Source organism: Varanus komodoensis, unplaced genomic scaffold, assembly GCF_004798865.1.
Source record: "Varanus komodoensis strain SLA01 unplaced genomic scaffold, ASM479886v1 scaffold4, whole genome shotgun sequence".
Lineage (NCBI taxonomy): Eukaryota > Metazoa > Chordata > Lepidosauria > Squamata > Varanidae > Varanus > Varanus komodoensis.
In genome coordinates, this window is record NW_025335941.1 from 17,752,454 (window position 1) to 17,762,855 (window position 10,402).

Below are 10,402 nucleotides of genomic sequence, written 5' to 3' on the forward strand. Positions count from 1 at the left end.
AGCTGTGCCTTTCAAAAAGTCGAAATCTGTAACGGAAGGATGCCTTGTAATTTACTTCAAGTAGCAGAGAATGCTTTTACAGCAAGCTATATTGTAGCTGTAAATAGGCCTGGAGGTTACCTTGGTTTCCATGTTGCATTATCTGGGCCTTTGGTTATGTTGCCCTCTTGGGAAGAAGGTTCAATATAAGGTGCAGGTTTGGTAGTCAGGTAGTCAAGTTATCAGGCTCAGTTTTTGGAGAGCCTGGAAATAGGCTTTATGGTGGTGTAACAGGCACCTTTTCCAAGATGTAGTGAATTGATGCCTGTCATAACTTCACTGTGGGAAAAAGTAGATGTTCAGCTGTTTTTTGACTTTCATCTTCCAGAGACTTTTGCCATTGTGGCCAGGAATGTTAGAACTTAAAAGCCAAAATATATGAACATCAATTTTCCATTCACATTTGGTCTACATATTAGCCCCAGACTAACATTCTCTTGTACCACACACTCTTGTTCATTCCCTTCTTTACATATGCTTGGCTATTTACCACATGTGCCCCCTCTTGTATTATAGTATGAGCGCCATATGCATTCTTGGTGTTGTAAGCTGAGGTTCTTCCTTCAAACAGTCACAACCCACAGAGCACTCCCAAGTACAAATCACCCAGAATGGATCTCTGAGCATTTGGGTTTGTTGAACCCAATCTAATCTTTACCTTCAGGAACTCTCTTTATATACTTGTACATGCCTGGACCCCATCTCTTCAAGAGGGGTTCTCTGAAGCCAAGCTCACCTCTAGCCTGTGTGCTGATCATTCAGTTAAGCCCCCCCCCCCCCCCCGCTGATGCCTTGCCACAAGATTGAATGTGGAGGTAGGCTGGTCTGTATCTGATAATTCTTCCTCAGGGACCCCTCCCACTGGCTGTTCCCAAAAACTGCATGGCTCAGTGAAGCGCTTGGCCTGAGTATCTTCTCCTCCTGTATCTCATACTCTTGGGCTAGCCCATGCTGCTCAATCTCACTGAAATGTGCTTCACTTTTTCTTTCTGAATCATGTGAAATATAGCCAGCAATCTGTGGGAAGAGTTGCCCAAGTCCACCATACTTATACTTGGCTGTGTGACTGGCAGCATTTTTGGCAGGAGAAGGGGCAGCCATGTAGTTCCTCATCCCTACTTGCAGTGATGGTTTAGCTGGTTGTGCAGTTGAATTGTATCACCATTGCACCTTTCTCCAAGCTAGAAGTCTCAGTCCAAACATTTCAGCAGCTTCATCCAGTATTATTAATGGTTAGGCTGTGAAAGTTGGACCATAAGGAAGGCTGAGCGCCGAAGAATTGAGGCCTTTGAATTGTGGTGCTGGAGAAGGCTCCTGCGAGTCCCTTGGACTGCAAGGCGATCAAACCAGTCAGTCCTAGAGGAGATCAATCTGACTGCTCTTTAGAAGGCCAGATGCTGAAGATGAAACTCAAATACTTTGGCCTCCTAATGAGAAGGAAGGACTCCCTGGAGAAGCACCTAATGCTGGGAACAATAGATGGCAAAAGAAGAAGGGGACGGCAGAGAATGAGGTGGCTAGATGGAGTCACTGAAGCAGTTGGTGTGAGCTTAAGTGGACCCCAGGAGATGGTAGAGAACAGGAGGGCCTGGAGGAATGTTGTCCATGGGGTCGCTATTGGTCAGACACGACTTCGCGACCAACAACAAAGGACAATAGAAGGTGTAGACTAAAACAACTGGAGGGCAACATCTGGAAGTTTGAAAAAACTGCTAAAGTAGATTTTTGAAAGAAAGTACCCAGTACAGATTGCTCTTGTTACGTTCTGTTGAGAATATCCTATTTTGGACATATTTTATTGATATCCTACCATTTTTTAAGTTGAACTCAAAGTGGATTACCTTGTAATACTCCTATTTCAGTCTTATCCCCACAACAACAACCCTATGAGGTAGGTTGGACTGAGAGTCTGTGACTAGCTCAAAGTCACCCAGTTGGCTCCATGGCTGAGTGGAGACTAGAACCCAGATCTCCTGAAACCCAGTAATGTGCTCTCAACTACTAGATAAAAACTACTAGATAAAAAACATATCACAGCTATTTTCTATGAATGGCAGGGTTTATGCTTGCATACGAGCAAAAACATCTGTTTCTATACCATATTTGTAAAATTTAGTATGATCACTATGAAAACTGCTTCACTTAGTTGCAGGTATGTTTCTGTCCTTGCTCCTAGCGAAGAGATTATAGGAGCTGTCTGTCTTTAGTAATGCTCACTGGGTGGGTTACAACCAGTTAAAAGCTGAAACATTAAACACAGTTTCTGAACAGAGCATTGATAACTGTTGCCAGGCTAGCCCTGCCCAGATGGGGTCACTGCTGGTATATCAGTCTAAGTTGATAAAAGGTGTTCCTGGCCACTTTGGCTGTAGATGACAGTGATGAATCCAGGAGCACTCACAAACTCTGTGCCTAGTCTTTCAATGTGAATGCAACCCCCTCCTAGACAGGTTGAGTCTGGACAGGTGAATCACTTGCTAACAGGACTTTCATCTTTTCTGGATTGGACTTCAGTTCATTGGCCTTCATCTAGTCTGTCATTCCAACTTCTGAGTTTTATGAAAAGGAGAGGTATAGATGAGTGTCTAAAGGTATAATGTTTCTGGAAACTTAGAGACAGTGGAGAGAACCCGCACCCCCTGGTTTTGTGTTATGGGGTGGGTGAGATGTGGAACTGTGGATGTGTGCAGTTCTTAACGTAATCAATCCTAAACTTTATGTGTGCTCAGGTAGTTATAAGTGGATTCAATTGTGACTCCTGTGTAAATTGTACCAAAGCCCCATTTTTCTTCACCTTTATCAGAAAAATGTTTGTCCCCTCTTGGACCAATTTAAGTCGCTAAGGTAGGCAACTTTGTGCCAGCATAGCTAGGCCCTGACTTACTGCTTTGTCTCTTTTATAACCAATTTCCCTAGCCTGCTGTCGCCAAAATATTTTGCAATGTTACTCCTCGCATTCCTAACCACTGGCTATGCTGCTTGGGAATGATGGTGAAGTCCAAAACATTTGGAAGCTATCAAGTTGGAGAAGACTGCCCTCAGGCTCTCCTTCTCTTTGTCAGAGTACTGTGAAAATGCCATAAGGAATACATGTTCTGATGGTTAGGCAAAATTTATAGGTGTTTGATTGCATTACTTGAAAATCATACCAAATTTATCAGACTAATAGGGAAAGTAATTGTGCATCAGTCATACTTGTCAATTGTTCTAATCAAAATTTATTGATACAGTGGTTTAATTCTGCTAGAAGAAAACTAATATGCTTTGGAAAACCAGCCTGTATGTAAAGCAGTTCTTCTTTTGACAACTATTTCCCAGTGACACATTTTGTGCCCTTCACAGTTTTGGGAATAAGCACCACACACCATTAATGCTAACATGTAGGAGTTGATCAGATTTAAAACCCCTATCACGTTTAGCATTAACAACATATGGCCCACAGGTGAAATCCTGAACAGGGTAGGATCCATTAACATGAAATCACTGGAGTCTTCTCTTCTTTCACTTTCCTATAAGATAAAAAGTAACTTAACTTAAAACATTTAAAGAAGAATTCCATTCCAGCAGAAAACAAGTACAGCAAGCTTTTTTAAAAAAGTTAGTAAATACTTGGGTGGGTATCCAGTTAACCCATCCCACTAATGCAATGTCTTCTATCAGCAGAACGGGAGATGGCCAATTCTTCCCACCTTCCTTAATCTACCCTCACATATTTACCTGGAATGTTGAAGGACCCTATGGAGTGTATGTGCACATGTGGAGGTGGGAAGAGGAGGGGCAGTCCCATTCTACAACAAATCCACTTGGGCAACATTGGATCTGGTCTGCAGAAAACAGAATTTTTGAACCATTCTGTTTCAAGTACTCAGTTTCTTAAGTCAAATTCGGTTATGCATTGCAAATTTTGGAAATATGTTTAAGGAATAAAGATTTTTTTCTGATAGAACTTTCGGTGCAAGGCCCACTGAATTTGACTCTATTAGACATGTATAGGATTTCCTGGTAAGTAAAATAACTTAATAGAAAAAATACTGTCAGATTTGTTTTTATTCCTTGAAATCAAAGTTTTAAATATCTTTTACATTTTTAATTTAATTTGGATAAAGTATCAGAAATAAAACAGCTATCTATATGAGGAAGAATTGGAAGTTAAGATTAAAGGTGGTGGAAGGTCCTTGCTTTCCCATACTGAGTATTGTGCAGTATTTTCAAGATTGAGATGGGTTGAAAAGTGCTAACCTGCCCAAGGTTACCCAGTGTTCTTTCAGGTTGTGTGAAGATTTGAAATTGGATTTCCCAATCATGCATATGTACACACAGAGAGAGTGAAAAAGGCTGGCATTTCTCTCCCTCTTCTCCACACTAGTTCTTGCATTTGGGAACTATTATGACTGTTTACCCAGTTTCTTCAAAGAAGCTTATATAGTCTTTGTTAGAAGGGGTTTTTTTAAAACTTTTGATTTGTGTGCTGTAAGTGTCTGTGCTAAATCGCAATGCTCGTATTTTAGAAATTTAGTTCAGAGTAAATAACTTGTTTTCAGAAGTTTTCTCTTTTTAGAGAAGTGAATGAGACTGCATATATTTTCATAACAGTCTTAATTCACAACTAAAGAGTAATGAGGAAGTGAATGTCAGGTTAAGAAGTGGTGAGTTAATTTAAGTGATAAATGGAAATTGTCTCTTCCTTTTTATTCTAAAATAAAGCAGCCAAACATAGTCACAAGACAGTACAGACAAGAACGCGGAAGAGACCGTCAGCGCGAAGGATGTGGGCTTCAGTAAACAAATGCTTTTGGTGTGATGCAGCATATGAAAGGATGCTAGCATAAATTTACTGAATCAAAACCAGGATTGCACTGATAATCCCTGCCCCCTCTCATGTTCCACAAGTGTCCTCTGAGTAAAGAACCAAACTAATTTGACCCAACCAGGTATAATGAGGAAAGGATAAAACTTATTCTTCATCCTTGATCCATTGCCTTGCACAGGCAGATTAAAATTAAAAAGGAAATGATCTGTTCTTGTATTATGTCCCAAATCTAGGAAAAATGAAATTCCACCAAATGAGAAGGAAAGAATTGTTTCATCAAAAATAATACCAGTAGACCCTAGTATGTGGGAGGGGTAGATAGTTCAGTAGCTGGTATGGGTGCCTACTTTGCTACTTTATCTTATTGAGAACATTGCAGAAGTGAATCTTTCCAACCAAAGTTACCACCATTGACTAGTTCTATGGTTCACTTGCCTAGAATGCACACAGTTTCAATGAGCAATCATGCTATTTGATTTTCCTTGCATCATAATGGTGTCTGAGGCTGTTACTTCAGTGGTATGATTCACATTTTCAGTGGCCCAGGAAATCCTACTGAAATGAATGGAGCTCATTTAGTCATGGGTACCATTATTTTCAATGGAACTTACATGCAACTTGATCAGGATACTTTATTGTAATGGGGCTGGGTAGAACCCAACTTTAGTAACTTTTAAAGGAAAGCAGGCCTTATGGTCCCCTTTCCCATTTATCCAGTTACCAGCAAGTTGGTAACTTTCATTATAATCTTGCAATAATGAAGAGCTCTAACCTGCTGCTGAGAAATTGCATTTGTGTATGCTCTTTCAAGGAAGAATGAAGGTTTCCTTCCATAGAATACTAGCATGATTGGAAGATCTGTTCATCGTACTCTTGACTTTGGCATTTTTGGTAGGGTATTTCCCCATTGCTTACCACCATGGAAAAGTATTCAGCCCCTTAAATTGGTACTCCCCAGGAAAAGCTTTACAAATTAATTCTACTACTTGTATAAAATGCACTTTGGTTCTTCCTGGGGAGGACGGGAGACTTGAGTACAATTCTTTGAATATACATTTAAGTAGTATGTGCTATCAACATATTTGCATGACATCGTAAAATTATTATTTAAGCATGTGTAGTACGTAGTTCTAGCTGGGCTTACTCAGGAGTAACCAGTGAAATTAAAGGGGCTATTATAGAGTATATGAGTTCAGCATAGCACATGCACAATTTGCAGCTTTCCTTCAAGAAAATTTGTTGGACTTTTCCCATACTGTTTTACTCATCTACTTTATTTTATGATTAAATGTGCATAAGATGAAACATAGTTTACAAACACACATCTCCAAAATTTACTTCAGTATATGCATCTACAAAGTTAAACTTCGGTAAATTAAACTAGGCAAACACAAAATGACTCAATTTGTATTTTAAGTAGCTATTTAACATTTCTCTAGGGATTCCGTGCTTAAGCATTGTAAATTTACAAAACACTTATGTATAAATATGTAGTTTAGATGAGAAATGCCGAAGACATATTTTTGGAAAGAAGAAAACTGGTTGAACATAATACCTCCAATCTAAAGAGAATCCTGCTTTTAAGTCCCATTAAAATAAGTGCAACAAGTCAGTTGCATCTCTCAAATTTCATTAATGTCCATAGTTCAAACTAGCTTTTGGATCAAGGTGTTTTGGTTTCTTCTCCTCAGATGCAGCAAGCCAAAGCAAACTTGTCAAATGGCCTTACACAATGAATACAATCTGTAGTGCAGGGTTGCCTTAGCATTAATGGAAGCACATGTGCAGATGTGATCTTTTTGTTGGATCACTATTAAGCCTCCTAATTTTGGCAGAATGTCATCTTAAAAGATTCCTCAACTTTAAAGCACTGTCCCATATTTCAACATCATAAAAGTGGAATAGCATGTCAAGGACATCATAATTCCATTACATCATAGCTATATCCATCAATCTTTACTTTGGAGAAGCTATGTACATCAATCCCTCAGTGTTTACATAGCCTTAGAACTATCATTCTGAGCAGTATCTGAATATGTTGATCTGCAGAACTGGAGATTTTAAAGCTCCTTTGACTGTTTCCCCATGCCCAATTTGTTAGCTTGCTCTATATTTCATTGCATATCATTTAAAAAGCATCAGTACTCCTACCTTTTGTTAGAAGCTGTTTCCACATAGACATAAGCGGTTGAGCAAAGAGCCCACAAGACTTCCTTTTGTTCCACCTCATGTTAACCGAAAAGTACTCTTCTGAGCTTCCTTTTGCAGAGGTTGGGGGTTGAGATGGGTGGAGAAAGTCAATGAAAGCTTACTAATTCCAAGTAAGCACATGCTGTGATAAGAGACCTGGAAGTTGCTGGAAATGCTCCGGTGTCTGCTGCTCTGTCCTACCGTATTGCAGAGATTAAGCAAAGCAAGCGAGCCCTAGACAAACGTGGGACCTTTTATAAGTCATGAAAGTGAGTCATCTCCCTGCTGTCAGTAAATCCCCTGCCCTTTAAAATGAAGAGAAAAAAAATTCTCAGAATGTAAAGCCTGATTTTTTAATAAAAGGAGAAAATTTCCATGTACTGTTTAAAGAAAACACAGTGAACTTTCTGTAAAATATATATATTTAATACTAATCAAACCAAATGACTGTATAGTTATGGTATGCTGTTAAAGGCAGTAAGACAAGGGCTGAAGTGGGTAGCCAGACACACTGCCATCCCTGGAAGTGTTTAGGTGGAAGATTGTCACCTGAAGTCTTCTTGAGTAGTAGGGTGCCCATTCTTATGTAGTTGGATGGGCCAACTCTTCCATCAGGCTATGTCACTAATTCGGACAGAATTATTTGGTATAAACTGGGGAATATGAAATTTCATGCTAGAAACCTGAGTCAGAATGATGTGCCTTGAAGTTACGATAAACCTAAGTAAATACAGAGGATGCTTTTTGAGCCTTTCCAATTACTTAAAAATGTGGAGCAATCTGATATTACAGACTGCTTTTCTAGATGCGGATATTCTATTACATCAAAACTCTACTACTAGTTGTAATATCGTGAGATTTAGTTGTGTACATGTTCCGCCTAAAGTTACTCAAATTTTCTTAGGATTTTTTGGTTCTCAACATGAGAGCATATCTGCAACCATGCTTGCTTGCTTGGGGAAAAATCATGCACAGAATTGCCCTTTTTTGGGTGATAAGCAGAATTTTCAGTCCCACTAATAGATACATCGATGCACATACACATCTTCCACAAATGTTAACCTTTTTATTTGATGTTAAGGCGTAATAGTTTAATACAAGCTTGACTAGTCACCTTTCCCATGAATGGTCTGTGATAGGCTACACTTTTCCAATTTATTTCATTCTTGTACAGCAGGGGTGGGCAGTATATGACCTTTGAGAAGTTTTGGCCTGGCCCTGGCCAGGATAGCTAATCGTAATAAACTGCAGTTGCTCTACACTAAAAATCTAGATGGCTGCACATGTTTTCATTCCCCATTTTACAAGGATAGCTTCAGAGTAATTGCTACACTGAGGTCTGAAGAACTCACATCTGCATAGAATTGCCTCATGTTGTAATCCTGAAATAATTACTGAGATTTATTTCATTTTCACAGAAGGCAAACCCAGCCAATTTCTCATCTAAATCATCTTAAAAATATTCAATTAATTTGCATCCTGCCCCAGAAAATCCTAAACCACCCGTTCTTTGGTCAGTGTCCCTGCTCCACCACCCACGTCTCTTCCCTGTAAGATTCCCCTACCCCTTGCAATTAATCTTAGGAGCGGGGGAAGTACTAATGGAAGTTTTTCTTCCCAAGTTTTATTGCTACGGACAAAGAAGGTAGCAAGGGAATGTTTAACTCTTCCCAACTGAGAACGGCCTAAAAATAAATGTGTGTAGGGTATATATTTGTGAAAGCCCTGTTAGATGTTCTCTTTTAGAAGAACACACTGGATTACCCTGCAGGCTTTTAATGGCACATTTGATGTGTCCCAGTTTCAGGGGACAAATGACTCAGACAAAGTAGTAGTTTAGTTTAAAAAGGAAAAAAAAAAGTTTATTAAAAACAGAAAAACCGAAGGGTTGCTTCTATTTAGAAAGCATGTGCTTAGAATGAACACATGGGATGGAGGAAAAGTTGCATGATCGGTAGGAGCAGGAGACAAAATATCCTCACTTGCTTTACTTCTGGTACCCCTAGTAGTCATTTGAGTGACAGTGCTGAGATAATGCCAAAGTCCAGTTTCCAGCAAATCACCCCAACATACTCAGGAAATGCTATGCCATTTGTCTCCAAATGGAAGATTTTTTTATAAGCATAATTGCCATGCTTTTGGAAGGTAGAATGCAAGATGGAAGGTAGAATTCTAAAATTTTTCCCTTCCAACTGTGATTCCTCTTGAAAAATTGCCACTTTGCAGTTAATCTAAGGGATAGGTCTTCCATTGATAGCAAATGACATTCATGATTCTTAGTAGAGAGGGAGACCTGATAAATTGGTCTGGAGCCAGGATGCCATAGGCCCAGGGATAAACAATCCTAATTTGCTGCTTTATATACAGTGGTACCTCGGCCCACAAATGCCTTGGTTCACGACCAAATTGGGTCACGAACAAAAATTTCATGAAAATTTTGACTTGGGTCGTGAACTCCGCTTTTGGTGGCGACCAAGATTCCATCCATCTCCCCCCAATCGCAGTTGCATTTGTGCAGGGAAGACGTGTGTGATCACGGGCATGCTTCTGCAGGAAAGACGGGCACAATCTCGGCCATCTCCATGTATTTAAAGAAAAATAGTTACAGAACGGATTAATCTTATTTACATTGAACCTTATGGGGGAATTTAATTTGGGTCACAACCAGAGTCGTAGAACGGATTAAGTTTGTGAGCCAAGGTGCCACTGTATCTGCTTTAATAATGTTGCTTCTATAGGCTAGTAAAATGGGAATTAAGAGGTCTGTTCTTCAGTTGTTTTACTATGCATTAGACACTTCGTAACTTTTGGAATTCTGGATGTGTTTCCACAGAAGTAATGTGCACTTAATTCAATGGGACTGACTCCCATGTGCAAGGGGACAATTTTGTTGTAACTCATCTTATAATGCCAAATACATTCCATCCAAAGATACAAGCACTGTGAAATCTACTAGCTACTCTATGACCATGCATTAATTATAATGGGGTTTCCTTCAAGGATCCCATGCTAGTACACAAAATTATCTCTCTTTTTGTCTTCCATTTATGCTAAATGGTTTTTTAATAGAGGTATAAAGGTTTGCTGTCTAGAGACTCCAACTTTTCTTTAGAGATGAAGGACCACACCACTCACATCCTAATATTCATGTTCTTGATGTGATGCTGCCCATTCCCCCAATTTCATTTCAACTACCAGTGTGGTTTCCTCAAGAAGAACTCCTTCACTGTTATTCACTAGTAACTGTGCTGAGAAGATTGTATATATTTTTATGTTAATTTTCTTTCTTTTGCTTTTATCATTTTGTTCCTTTTTTCTGTTTCCTTGGCTTGGTCCTTTGACATATTTTTCAGAGCATGAGGC